The sequence below is a fragment of the Aotus nancymaae genome, unplaced genomic scaffold (assembly GCF_030222135.1).
Source record: "Aotus nancymaae isolate 86718 unplaced genomic scaffold, 86718_ANA_hifiasm-v0.15.2.pri h1tg000043l, whole genome shotgun sequence".
Classification (NCBI taxonomy): Eukaryota; Metazoa; Chordata; class Mammalia; order Primates; family Aotidae; genus Aotus; species Aotus nancymaae.
In genome coordinates, this window is record NW_026988457.1 from 13,165,382 (window position 1) to 13,179,560 (window position 14,179).

A 14,179-nucleotide genomic window follows, 5' to 3' on the forward strand; every position below is an offset into this window, starting at 1 on the left:
AATTTTTGAATAAGGTATAAGGAAGGGATCCAGATTCCCCTGCCTCAGCCTCCTGAGTAGCTAGGACTACAGCCACGCACCACCACACCTGGCTAATTTTTTTTTTATTTTTAGTAAAGATGGGGTTTCACTATGTTGGCCAGGATGGTCTTGATCTCCTGACTTTGTGATCCACCCACTCCAGCCTCCCAAAGTGTTGGGATTATAGGTGTGAGCCACTGTGCCCAGCCTAAGCCCTGTTTAACTAAAGATAAGAGATCCATCAATGGCTCCCAACTTTCAAACTTCAAAGTGAGTTACTCATATGCAGCAACATCAGCACCTTCTTCATGTTCAAACCTGGAAAGTCATTCTGACATACTTTAGCCACCAAAAAAATGCAAAAATATATTATTAGATATTTGCTACACAAAACAGTGATGAAGAATTTATTTGAATAACAAGAATCTGAATCTAAGGATATCGTAAACATAACTTAGCTCACTGGAAGACCTAACATTTAAGAAAGAAAACTACAATATGTTTACAGATAGAGAATATATAAATAATATGTGTATAGACATATCTCAAAGACTTTGTGGGTTTCATTCCAGACCACTGCAATAAAGCAAAAACTGCATTAAGAGACTCATACAAATGTTTTGGTTTCCCTATACATATGAAAGTTATGTTTATACTACACTATAGTCTGTTAAGTGTGTAATGGCATTATATCTAAAAAATTACATACATACCTTAATTTAAAACTACTTTATTGGCTTAAAAAATGCTAATGATCACCTGAGCCTTTAGTGAGTCCTAATCTTTTTGCTGGTGGAGGGTGCTGCTTCCATGTTGATGCTGCTTCCATGTTGATGGCTGCTGACTGATCAGAGTGGTGGTTGCCAATGGTTGGGGTGGCTGAGGCAACTTCTAATAATATTTACTTTATATATCTGGGTGTTCTGGTGTTGAGTGCATATAAATTTACAATTATATACATATAACAATTACATTTCTCACTAAATTGAACCCTTTATTATTACATAATAATCTTGTCACTTTTTATGGTTTTTAACTTAAAGTCTGTTTTGTCTGATATAAGTACAGCTATTTCTGTTCACTTTTGGCTTCTGTTTGCATGGATATCTTTTTCCATCCCTTCATTATCAGTCTATGTGTTTCTTTACAAGTAAGATGAGTTTGTTTTAGGTAAAATACAGTTGGGTCTTATTTTTTAATCCACTCAGCAAGTCTATATCTTTCGTGGGGTATTTAATCTATTAACATTCAAAGTTACTATTGGTAGGTGAGGAGTTACTTCCACCATTTTACTATTTTCTGGTTGTTTTGTATACGTTTTGTTCTTTTCTTCCTCTCTGTTTACTTTTGAAGTTGGGTAGTTTTCTGCAGTGACAAGGTTTCATCCCTTTCTCTTTCTCCTTTATGTATTGACTTTAACAGTGACTTTTAAAGTTTTACATGTTTTTATGATGGTATCATCTTTTTACTTCCACATGTAAGACTCCCTTGGGCATTTCTTGTAAGGCTGGACTAGTGGTGATGAATTATCTTGGTTTTTGTTGATCTGTGACAGATTCTATGTCTTCTTCATTTGTAAAGGATAGCTGTGCTGGGTATAATATTCTTGGTGGAAACTTTTTTTTTCTTTCAGAACTTTTAATATATCATCCCATTTTCTTCCAGCTTAAGGTTCTGCTGGGAAATCAGCTGTTAGTCTAACAGGGATTCCATTATAAGTGTCTTGATGTTTTCTCTTGCTATTTTACAAAATCTTTGTCTTTTTCACAATTTGACTATACTGTTTGTTGTTGAATATATTTTGGGTTCTTTGATCTTCCTGGAACTAGATGTCTAGCTCTCTCTCAAGAGTTACAAAGTTTTATGCTATCATTTTATTAAATATGTTTTCCTCACATTTTTTCTTCAGTTTTCCTTCTGGAATGCCCATAATATTTGTTAAATTAATGATATCCCATAAATCCTGTAGGCTTTTTTTGCTCTTTTTTGTCTGCTTGTGTTATTTCAAAGACTTGTCTTCAAGTTCAGAAATAATTTCTTCTGCTTGTTTTTGTCTGTAAAGCCAATGATTGTGTTTTTCATTTCATCCATTAACTGTTTAGCTCTTAGGACTTCTGTCTGGCTCTTTTTGTGATATCTGTATGTTTACTGAATTTCTCATTCAAATCATGTTTTCCTGATTTCACTGACTTGTCTATCTGTATTAACCTTATACCTCACTGAGTTTCCTTAAGATTATTCTTTTGAATTCTTTTTCTGGCATTTTATATTTTAGGATTGGGGTCTATTACTGGATAATTATTACTTTCTGACTGCCACACACTCTGGATGCCTGCCCGACATGCATTCCTGATTCCTTTTGGTTCCCAGTCCAAAATGGCAAGTCTCAAGGATCAGCTGATTCATAATCTTCTAAGGGAAGAACAAACCCCCCAGAATAAGATTACAGTTGTTGAGGCTGGTGCTGTTGGAATGGCCTGTGCCATCAGTATCTTAATGAAGGACTCGGCAGACAAACTTGCTCTTGTTGATGTCATGGAAGACAAATTGAAGGGAGAGATGATGGATCTCCATCATGGCAGCCTTTCCCTTAGAACACCAAAGATTGTCTCTGGGAAAGACTGTAATGTAACTGCAAACTCTAAGCTGGTCATTATCATGCCTGGGACACATCAACAAGAGGGAGAAAGCCATCTTAATTTGGTCCAGTGTAATGTGAACATCTTTAATTTCATCATTCCTAAGGTAAAATATAGCCCAAACCGCAAGTTGCTTATCGTTTCAAATCCAGTGAATATCTTGACCTATGTGGCTTGGAAGATAAGTGTATTTCCCAAAAACATGTTATTGGAAGTGGTTGCAATCTAGATTCAGCCCGGAGTTCACCCATTAAGCTGTCATGGGTGGGTCCTCAGGGAACATGGAGATTCCAGTGTGCCTGTATGGAGTGGAGTGAATGTTGCTGGTGTCTCCTGAAGACTCTACATCCAGATTTAGGGACTGATACAGATAAGGAACAGTGGAAAGAGGTTCACAAGCAAGTGGTTCAGAGTGCTTACAAGGTGATCAGACTCAAAGGCTACACATCTGGGGCCACTGGACTCTCTGTGGCAATTTGGCAGAGAGTATAATGAAGAATCTTAGACAGATGCGCCCAATTTCCACCATGATTAAGGGTCTCTATGGAATAAAGGATGATGTCTTCCTTAGTGTTCCTTGCATTTTGGGACAGAATGGAATCTCAGACCTTGTGAAGGTGACTCTGACTCCTGAGGAAGAGGCCTGTTTGAAGAGTGCCAATACACTTTGGGAGATCCAAAAAGAACTGCAATTTTAAAGTCTTCTGATGTCATACCATTTTACTGTCTAGGCTACAACAGGATTTTGGCTGGAGGTTGTGCACGTTGTCCTTTTTATCTGATCTGTGATTAAATCAGTAATATTTTAAGATGGACTGGGAAAAACATCAATTCCTGAAGTTAAAAATAGAAATGGTTTGTAAAATCCTACAGCTATATCCTGATGCTGGATGGTACTAATCTTGTGTAGTCCTAAACTGGTTAGTGTGAAGTAGTCCTGCCACCTCTGAGGCACCATTGCCAATGCTGCATATGCTGCAGTTGCCCCTTGAGCCAGATGGATGTTTACTGTGTGTTATATAACCTCCTGGCTCCTTCACTGAACATGCCTAGTCCAACATTTTTTCCCAGTCAGTCACATCCTGGGATCTAGTGTATAAATCCAGTATTGTATGTCTTCTGCATAACTGTTCCAAAGGATCTTGTCTTGTGAACTATATGTATCAGTAATGTACATTACCATATAATGTAAAAGATATACATATAAACAATGCAACCAACTATCCAAGTGCTACACCAACTAAAACCCCCAATAAACCTTGAACAGTGAAAAAAATTGCTATTTCCATTTGAGGGTGACATGTTTTCTAGCATTTTCATGATTGATGTGTTTCTATGTTGATTTCTATGCATCTGGTGAAAAAGTCACCTTTTCCAATTTTATGGAGTAGGTTTACTCATATGAATTTATTTGTATGAATGGGTCTTAGGTGTCAGTTCATTGGGGTATCTTGACCTTGGTTCTACGTGGATACAGTAAGTGTAGTCTCCATGTAGTTTATTCAGCTGTGGTCTACACAGTAACATTTGCAAGTTTCTCAGTGGCCTAAGACAAGAAATTTGGTGGTGATGGTGGTACAGCTTTGCCAGGTGGGCTCACTGGGCTGTTTCTCAGGGTAGGGGTGTGTGCAGGCATAGAGTGGGTCAGAAAACTTGGTCGGCTTCATGGGGCTGGCCATGGTACTGTTACTCTGGCTAGAAGCATGGGAATATAGTTGCTCAACCAGGCCATGCCTGCCAGATGTGGCCTGCAGGGTAGTTTCTCAGGCCCAGGATGCAGGCATATGGCTGTTTCCCTGGCTTGGAAATATGCACTCCAGGAGTGGCCTGCTGGGCTGTTTCCCATGCCTGGTATGTGGGTACACAGCTGCTCATCTGGCCTGGGGCCAGTCTGCTAGGGGAAACTCATGGGCCAAATATATAGCTGCATAGCTAAGCTGGACTGCAGGTATCTTTGCCAGGGCTGGCCAAGAGTGGGTGTTTCTCAGGCCTGGGATATAGTCAAATGACTTCTCAGCCATCATGGGTGTGTGTCTGCTGGGGGTAGTCCATAGGGCTCTTCTAGTTCAGAATGTGGGCACATTGCTGCTCAGCTGGCCTGGGTGGTGCTTGCTAAAGGAAACCCAGGGGACTGCTTCTATGACCCAGGATCTGAGCACAAGGTTGCTTGGCTGGCCTAGGGGCAGGCCTTTTGGGAGTAGCCCATGGGGCTCTTTCTCAAGTCCAGAACATGGGCATTCATGGCTGATTGGCTGGTCTGGAGGTGCCTCTGCTGGAAATGGGTACAGGACTGTTTCTCAAGCTCATGCAACCTTTCAGCCTGCAGGGTTGTTCCTCAAGCTGGGACATAGGTCTGTGACTGCTTAGTTGACCTAAGGGTATGCTGAGACACAGGTATGTGACTGCTTAGTTGGCCTGAGGATATGCTGAGACATAGGTATGTGACTGCTTAGTTGACCTAAGGGTATGCTGGGACACAGGTATGTGACTGCTTAGTTGACCTAAGGGTATGCTGAGACACAGGTATGTGACTGCTTAGTTGGCCTGAGGATATGCTGAGACATAGGTATGTGACTGCTTAGTTGACCTAAGGGTATGCTGAGACATAGGTATGTGACTGCTTAGTTGGCCTGAGGATATGCTGAGACATAGGTATGTGACTGCTTAGTTGACCTAAGGGTATGCTGGGACATAGGTATGTGACTGCTTAGTTGGCCTGAGGATATGCTGAGACATAGGTATGTGACTGCTTAGTTGGCCTGAGGATATGCTGAGACATAGGTATGTGACTGCTCAGTTGGCCTGAGGATATGCTGGCCAGAGTAAGCTCCCAGGGTTGTTTCTTGGCCCTGAGGCTTGGGAACACACAGCTGCTTGTTTCTCAGGTCTGAGACACAGGTGTGAGGCCCACTCAGTGGTGTGCCTGCTGGGGGCAGCCTGTGGGACTGTTTCTCAAGCACTTATTAAAGGCAGAGGGCTGCTGAGCAGGCCAGGAGCATGTCTGTGTTGGATGGGGCCTGCAGGGCTGTTTCTCAGGTCCTGAGCATGGGTTCATAGTCACTCTCTTGACCTGGGGATGTATCAGCTGCTCAGAGGCTTAGGGGTCTCTCTCATTTGGGAGAAGGTATGTAGTGGTTTGACTGGCTCAACGGTGAGACTGCGGACTATTCCTGTTTGGAAGTGTGGTGGTGGGGTTGATTTTCCTGCTCTGCAGGACTTAAGCTACAGCCAATCCTGAGACCAACCTCCACACAGCCGGGGTTGTGGCTTTAACCCACCCATGTCAGCTTGGTGTACTGAAGATAAAGCTCCAGTGCTGGAGAGGTGCTGTGGCTACTGGCCCCCAGAGGAGGGCACACTCAAGAGATGACTCTGGTCTCTAAGCTGTGCTGCTAGAGCTTAGATCCCTACAGGTGGAACATCTTCATCTTGTACTGCTAGTCCAGGACATGCAGCTGTGTAAATTCTTGGCAGTACTCCAAATCGGCCTCAGGGTTTGCAAAGACTTTGTGCTTGTGATGGCAATGAGGCTGGTGGGGATCTTCTGCTTACCTTTACCCTACAATAAGAAGTCCCTCCTTTCTCTGGGCCAATTCAATCCAGGTGGGGGAGAAGGGGCTGCAGAGGCTGAGTGCTTCCATGCTGTGGGGACTTGCAATAACCACAGGTGTGTCTCCACTCCTTTGCTGCACTCCAGGACTATCCCTTTGATACTCCAATCAAATCTTAGATGTGTATTTGTTGCCTAGGTTCATTCTTGAAGGGGAGATGAGCACCAGGCATCTCTAGTCACCCATCTTGCTTGATTTAGCATAATTCATAAGGGCCCTAGGATTTTCAGAATAGTCAATGACCATTGGCTTCAACTTAAAGTCACCAGCTTCATTAGCCCCTAACAAGAGAATCGGTCTGTACTTTGAAGCTTTGAAACCATGCATTGACTTCTCCTCTCTAAATATAAAAGACCTAGATTGCATCTTCTTCCAGTAAAAGGTTATCTTGTCTACATTGAAAATCTGTTTCTTGGTGTGGCCATCTTCATCAGTTATCTCAGTTAGATCTTCTAGATAACCTGCTGCTGCTTCTGCATCAGCACTTGCTGTTTCACCTTCTACTTTTATGTTATGGAGATGGCTTATTTCCTTAAACCTCATGAACCAACCTGTTAGCTTCAAGCTTTCCTTCTGCAGCTCCGTTACCTCTCTCAGCCATCACTGAATTGAACAGAGTGAGGGTCTTGTCCTCACTTAGGCTTTGGCTTAAGGGAATCCTGTGGCTGATTTGATCTATCCAGACCACTAAAACATTCTCCATATTAGCAATCAGACTGCTTGGCTTTCTCATCATTTGTATGTTCACTGGAGTAGCAGTCTTAATTTTCTTCAATAAGTTTTTTGGCTTGTTTTGTTTTTGTTTTACATTCACAACTTGGCTGACTGGTGTAAGAAGTCTAGCCCTCCTCACAATCATTTCTAGCTTTTGGTTTAAAATGAGAGACATGTGACTCTTCCTTTCACTAGGACACTTAGAGACCATCATAGGCTTATTAAATGGCCTGCTTTCAATACTGCTGTGCCTCAGGGAATAGGGAGGCCCAAGGAGAGGGAGGGAGGTGGGAGAATGGTTAGTCAGTGCAGTAGTCAGAACAAACATGGCATTGATTAGGTTTGTTGTCTTAAGATGTGCATGGTTCGTGTTGCTCCAAAACAATTACAACAGTAACATCGAAGATCACTGATCACAGATCACCGTCACAGATAGGATAACAATAAAAAAGTTTGAAATATTGCAAGAATTACTAAAATGTGACACAGAGACACAAAGTGAGCACATGCTGTTAGGAAAATAAAACCAGGAGACTTGCTCAATGCAGGGTTGCTACAAATCTTCAGTTTATAAAAAAGTAATATCTGAAGGGCAATAGACTAAAATATAATAAAATAAGATATACCTGTATACACACATATGTATATATATATAAACTATGTGTATATATACACATATATGTGCTAAAGGATATATACATATGTGTTTATATACACATGCTCATATATATGTTAAAGGATATATATATGACTACTGATGTTATTAATTTGGGTCAGTGTTAAAGAATATATCTATATACATATAGATATGCATATATATGTATATAAATATGTGTATAATATACACACATACATATTTATGTATTATATATACTAAATATATATAGCTAAAGGGTATATCTGTATTTATATATATACATACATACATACATACATATGTGTGTGTGTGTTACATATGTGTGTGGGGGTAGATATATCTTTTAGAACTGACACAAATTAATAATGTCAGTAGTTTTCAATGACACCACCATAGAAAGGTGAGTTATATCAAAGATATATCAAAGTAGTGAAAGACTACTGAGGTCATTTTATCCAGGCCAATGCTAAGGATTAAAAATGTACATGTCAGATCAAGTGACTTCAGAGACATACTTTTCTGGTTGAAGTTATGTACGACCGCTCTACATTTATAAACTGGTTGAACTCTGAAAATGTATATGTCAATTGTTTGGAATCTAATATTAATATATCATTTTTCCTAGAAGAAAACCTTATATTATGTAAAGACAATCTTGGGCCTTAACAAACAGCCTAATGAATCAAAATTTAAGTGCAGTTCTTTATTATTTCATTTGTGAGTAAATTTTACCAATCTTGATATATCCCTCTCTTCTTTCTCTCCATATATTGAAATCTCACCCATCGTCGATGACCCTACCACAGATTACTCTTTTTAATTCAATGGTGTAATAGCTAAGGGATTAAAAATGAACATAGCAAGACTCCACATGTCATCCTAGACTTAATTTTCTGATACAAGTTAGCAATAATTACTCTACAATTTAAATCTAGTTACCCTAAAAACCTAAAAAATTGACATTAGTTATTTATTTGAAACCTGGTATTTAATTTTTCTCTAGAAATGAGGTTTTAGATGTTCGTAATGAAATTCTTTGGCCTGTAAAAAAAACTTAACGAATCAAGTTTATATACATTTCTTTACTCCTAAACCTAAACTCCAAGTTACCATTTCTGGCAAAATTTATATAAATTCAACTTCAGTTTATAAATACCCACCCACCTTGCTTACCCTTGTAATTTTCTGCCTTCTCGCATTCAATTACCACCCATAACTCTTCACCAATCATGGATGTCTTTCCTGCCCCTCAGATAGGGTTAAGTAACTACAGACCTAAGGCAGGGGCTCCATCCCATCTGATGGTGGGTTTGCCTTTGGGGCAGTAACCTCATGTGGTAACAGAAGGAGAGGGAGAGACCAGGGGTCTATTAGCTTTGTTCTTTTCTGTTGAGAGCGCCTTAGCTCCCTGCCCACTGTTACCTCCTCCTTGCTACAAATAGGACTGTCACCTCTCTTGGCTCACTCTAGTAGGGTTTCATACAATACATACATTCTCATATTTTCCTAAGGTTTTTGGGTGCTGCTAAATAAGGGTGACCAATGGAATAGGAACAAGAAGCATTCCTCTTAAGAACTTTTCCTCTTTTATCCAACTAGATAGAAGAAAGATAGAGAGGTAACTGTAGATACTACAGTAATTAGACTTTAGAAAACAGTGTCTAAGACTCTATATTGTTATGGATGCTCCATAACAATACAGAAGACATGAGCTTACCAAATCTGAATGTATGTATGCTTTTGTGTGTGTCTGCCTATGTGTGTATTACATATGTATGTTTACATCTAGCTTTTTATTTACTTAAACCTCACACTTTGTTGAAGGTCCCTTTATGAGTTACTGTTATCATTTCACTGAAAGCAGTGCTGATGGGATAAAAAGGTACATAGACATATAATGAATTTATCTTCTTTGACACTATTAGCAAATACACTTTTTTTTTGCACCAAAAGGAGCAGGTTTTCCATAAATATTAAATACATATATATATAATAAGTGAGGATATGTAAATCCTACCATATAGTCCAGTAAGTAAAGTCCAACAATTAACAAAGACTCATTTATCAATGGCTAATTAATCAGAGAATAAACTACATATATATAAATTAAACCTATGTACATATTAGAAATACATTTTAATTTACCCAGGTATCCAATGTCCTATACAATAAATTTTTTAAAAAAATTTATTTGCTGGCTTAAAAATCAGTTCTACATATAAAACTCACATACTACTACTTAACAAGCAACAACCAGAATTCTCACCTTGATGTTTCCTGAATCAGCCACTGATTAAACACAATCCTTTTATAACTTCTGTAAAATCTCATTCATTTTGCAAATTTTCTTGAGCATATCAGGTTTTCCATATTACTTATACTTTTATGATTTATTTCCAGGAGAGGTTTTCACATGACTGGGAAAACCCTCCATGACCTCCTTCCTTTCACTGATCATGTTGGTCTTTCCCACCCATTAGAAACAGTGAAAAGCACCTGCATACCTAAGGAAGAGCGGCATCCAATGAGATGATGGGTTTGGGTTGAGTCTGGGCACCAACTCATATGTGGACAAAGCTCTCAAGGCTGTGGGACAAGTCCATGTTCCATTAGGTCCGTTCTTTTCTGCCCAGGGCTTCACTGCTCTTTGTGGGCCGCTATCTCCTCCATGTTGCAAATAGGATTCTCTCCTCCCTTGGAACTCTCTGGTAGGGTCTCAAACTCAGGAAACCTGAGTCCCTTAAAAAACTGTGTCTCTTAAAAAAACTACTGCCCCAAAGGCAAACCCACCATCAAATGGGATCGAGCCCCTGCCTTAGGTCTGTAGTTACTTAACCCTATCTGAGGGGCAGGAAAGACATCCATGATTGGTGAAGAGTTATTGGTGGTATTTGAACGTGAGAAGGTAGAAAATTACAAGGGCAAGCAAGGTGGGTATTTATAAACTGAAGTTGAATTTATATAAATTTTGCCAGGAAAAATGTATATATTTGTCACTTTTACTAGGAACTAAGGGTGACAAATACACCAACAGGAAGAAGCAGCTCTCCTATGACCTGACCAAAGCAACTCCACCAAAAAAGGATGCAAAGTTACCTACAAATGCTACAATGAAAAGAATTGGAAACCCTGTTCAAAAACACTCTGTATGGCCATGCAGGCTCCTGAGAGTAAATTCCACAAATGTCCATCTGTCTCCTTGCTTTATGGTTCAATTGTGTGATGGGTTTGTTTGTGTACGTGTGTTGAGAGAAGTATGTATGTATGGATAAGATGGATGGATGGATACATTTGTTTATGTGCCTGTGTGTGTGCATATATAGTTCTATGCACACTTATGCATACATGTGTCTTTGTCTATTTATAACTCACCTTTTACTGGTACCTGGATGCTCCTGGGCTGCCACTGCCAATTTACTTGTGTGTGGACTAGAGGATGATAAGAGAATACAGTCAGACAGGGGACACAATCTTAAATTTACCTTTTTTTGAAAAATTAGCTTTTATTACTCTAGACAGAAACTGATTAATTTCTGACTATTCACATGCATACAACTATTGGAACCTGGAATGGCTTCTTTTTTTATTAGAAATGAGGATTTATATGATTGCAATCAACATCTTAGGCTGGAAAAAATAGTAATACTTCCAGATTTAACCAAACCTCTTTATTATGACCTCAGTCCCAATGTGTGACAGCCTTGATGGTGGCAGTTATTTCAAAGTCAACTCCAGTTTGTAGGTAGTCAGCCCTCTTATTCCATTGAATGTCCTGCTTCAAAGCCCCTTACTTTCACCTACCATGGTAGTCTCTCTTGCCCCACAAAAAGGGTCAAGTAACTAGAGGTCTGACACAGGGGCAAAATCTAATATGACGGTGATTTGTGGTTTGGTGTACCAGCCTTCATGACAGCACAGTTCTGGGGATTGGAGAACACCTCCAAGGCTCTTAGCTCTGATCCTTTCTGCTGAGGGCTTCACAGTACCCTGACTGCTTCCACCTCCTCTTGCTCCAAATAGGATTCTCTCCTCCATTGGACAAATCTGATATGCCTGCTACTAATTAAGGGTGACAACAGAATAACAGACGGAAGCCTTTCTCTATAGTCTGTTCCTCTTTTATCCAAAAACAACTGTAAAAATGTGTAAATTTTCCTAAACCTTCTACAGTGAGAAGATTAAGAAACTGTATCTAAGATACTCTATATTGCCATGGACACTCCTGAGAGTAGAGCCCACAAATCTCAATCTTTCTCTGTCATTGTTTTGTTTGAGTGTGTGTTTGTGTGTGTATCTTTTATAACTTACATTTCATCAGTGACTGTATCAGTGATGGCTCCTTCCAGGTTGTGTGGATCAGGCCTAAAGAACAAATATGGTCAGTGCCAGACACCATGCAGAATTCTAAATGTTTTGTGTCAAATAGCTACAATTACTCTACGAGTTACTCCCTGGTTATACTTTAAACATTCACATGGCTGTATATCACTAATTGAACCTGGTATGGCATTTTTAATTAGAAATGAGGTTTTGTATGCCAACAGTAAATATCTCAGGCTATGAACTTAGCAATGCATCCAGATTAAGTGACTGTATCTTCACCTCAATGTGTAACAGCCTTTTTTGAGGGCATTTAATTATAGTTCAACTTTAGTTTGTAAGTCCTCTTTCTTATAATCCCATCTAAATTCCTCATTCTCAATCACCTCCAATCACCTCTCACTTTTCACCAATCCTGGTTGTCTTTCCTGCCCAAGAGTTAGGGCCAAGTAGCTCCAGGCCTCAAGCAAGGCCTCCACCCAGTATGATGATGGATATTGGCTCAGAGAGTTAGCCTCACATAGTGGCAGAGTTCTGGAGGGTGAAAAATACTTCCAGGGTTATTAGCTCTGTATGGGTTTTATTTTTTCCTTTTTTTTTTTTTTTTTTGCCAGGGGAATCTCTGCTAATTGTCCACTGTTGTCTCCTCCTCATTCCAAGAAGGATTAGCTTCTCCCTTGGTCCACACTACTGGTACAGTCTCATTCCCTCAGAAATGAAAGGTGATGAACACTAACATAAAAAGCCACCCTCTATGAGTTATTTGCCATTTTCCTATCTCCATCCAAAAGACGAAAGAATATTCCGTAGAGAATCTCATCCAGAGAGGACTCTAGAAATAGTTTCAAGGGAACTCCCTGTTTCCATGGATGCCTGTGACAATGAAGAGCCCAAATCTCAATCACTCTGCAGACACTGTATGTATGAATGCATATATGTGTGTGTGTTCATATATGCATCCATACATGTATAATTGTATTCCTTTATATTGCATGTTGCATTGGCCAGTCAACCAGAAGACACTCTTTAAATTGACACACAGGGCACTGCTGAGGAATTTAAAACATACATAGTAAGACAACAAGTAACTCCCTAGATTAATGTTTTAGTTCAAAATAGTTCCATTTACATTTCAACATGTAAACTGCTTGATCCTTCCAGAGTTCATGTGTGTATTTGGTTAACTGGAATCTGCCATGCCATTTTTCTCTACATACAATAATTTATATGATTGTAGCACACATTTCACACCTATCCAAGACTCACTGACTCAACTACAATTTTTTATCACTGCAGCTGACCAATGTGTGGCAGCCTTTTGAGACTGAATTTCTTTTAAATTCACCTCCACTGTGCCAGCTAATCCCATCTGAGGACCCACTTCCTGGATGCCTCCATCACCTCCTTCCTTTTGCCCATCATGCTAGTCTTTCCTGTCCATGAGACACAGGCGAGTAGCTGTGGGCTTAAGGAAAGGCTGCATGCAATGAGCTGGTGGGCTTGGGGTTGGCTCTGGGCTCCAACCTCACATGTGGACAGAGCTCTGGAGGGTGAGGGACAAGTCCCCGTTCCATTAGCTCTGTTCTGTTCTGCCAAGGGTTTCTCTGCCGCTATCCCCATGCTGCAAATAGGATTCTCTCCCTGGTAGGGCCGCTCTGTCAGGCTCTTGATCTCAGGAAATCTGAGTCCCTGAAGAAACTGCTTACTATCAACTAAGGGTAACAAATAAACTAACTGGAAGAAGCAACTCTCCTATGACCTGCTCCTCTTTATACAACTCCATCAAAGATGGATGCAAAGTTACCCACAAATTCTACAAGGTGAAGAACTGGAAACCCTATTTAAAAACACTCTTTATGGACGTGCATTCTCCTGAGACTGAATTCGACAAATGGCCCCCTGTCTCCTCGTTCCACGTTTCCATTGTGTGCATGGGATTGTTTGTAGATGTGTGTTGACAGAAGTGTGTATGGATGGATAGACAGATGGATATATTTATGTGCCTGTGCGTGTGTACAGTTGTATGCACACTTATGCATATGTGTGTCTTTATTCTTCTAATCATAACTCACCTTTCACTGATAGGTGCCTCCTGCCTTGCTCCTGCCAATTTATTTATGTTTGAACTAGGGATGATAAAAGGATACAGTCAAACAGGAGACACAACTCTAAATTTACTTTTGCTTTCATTACTCTACATATAAACTGGATAATTTCTGACTATTCGTGTTTATAGC

General features: G+C 40.0%; 1 protein-coding gene and 1 pseudogene across 1 annotated transcript in view; one reads left to right on the forward strand and one right to left on the reverse strand.

The window, feature by feature from the left end:
• Nucleotides 1-14,179, reverse strand: part of LOC105729169 (phosphatidylinositol 3,4,5-trisphosphate 3-phosphatase TPTE2-like) — a 77,723-nt gene that overhangs the window by 58,141 nt on the left and 5,403 nt on the right. Inside the window, exons 5-7 of the mRNA XM_064361771.1 lie at nt 14,015-14,068; nt 11,931-11,984; nt 10,995-11,051 (exon numbers count right to left, since the gene is read on the reverse strand). The gene's annotated coding sequence lies outside the window, so the exon portion shown is untranslated. The remainder of the gene's footprint in view (nt 1-10,994; nt 11,052-11,930; nt 11,985-14,014; nt 14,069-14,179) is intronic.
• On the forward strand, nt 2,398-3,358 carry LOC105729168 (L-lactate dehydrogenase A chain-like; annotated as a pseudogene).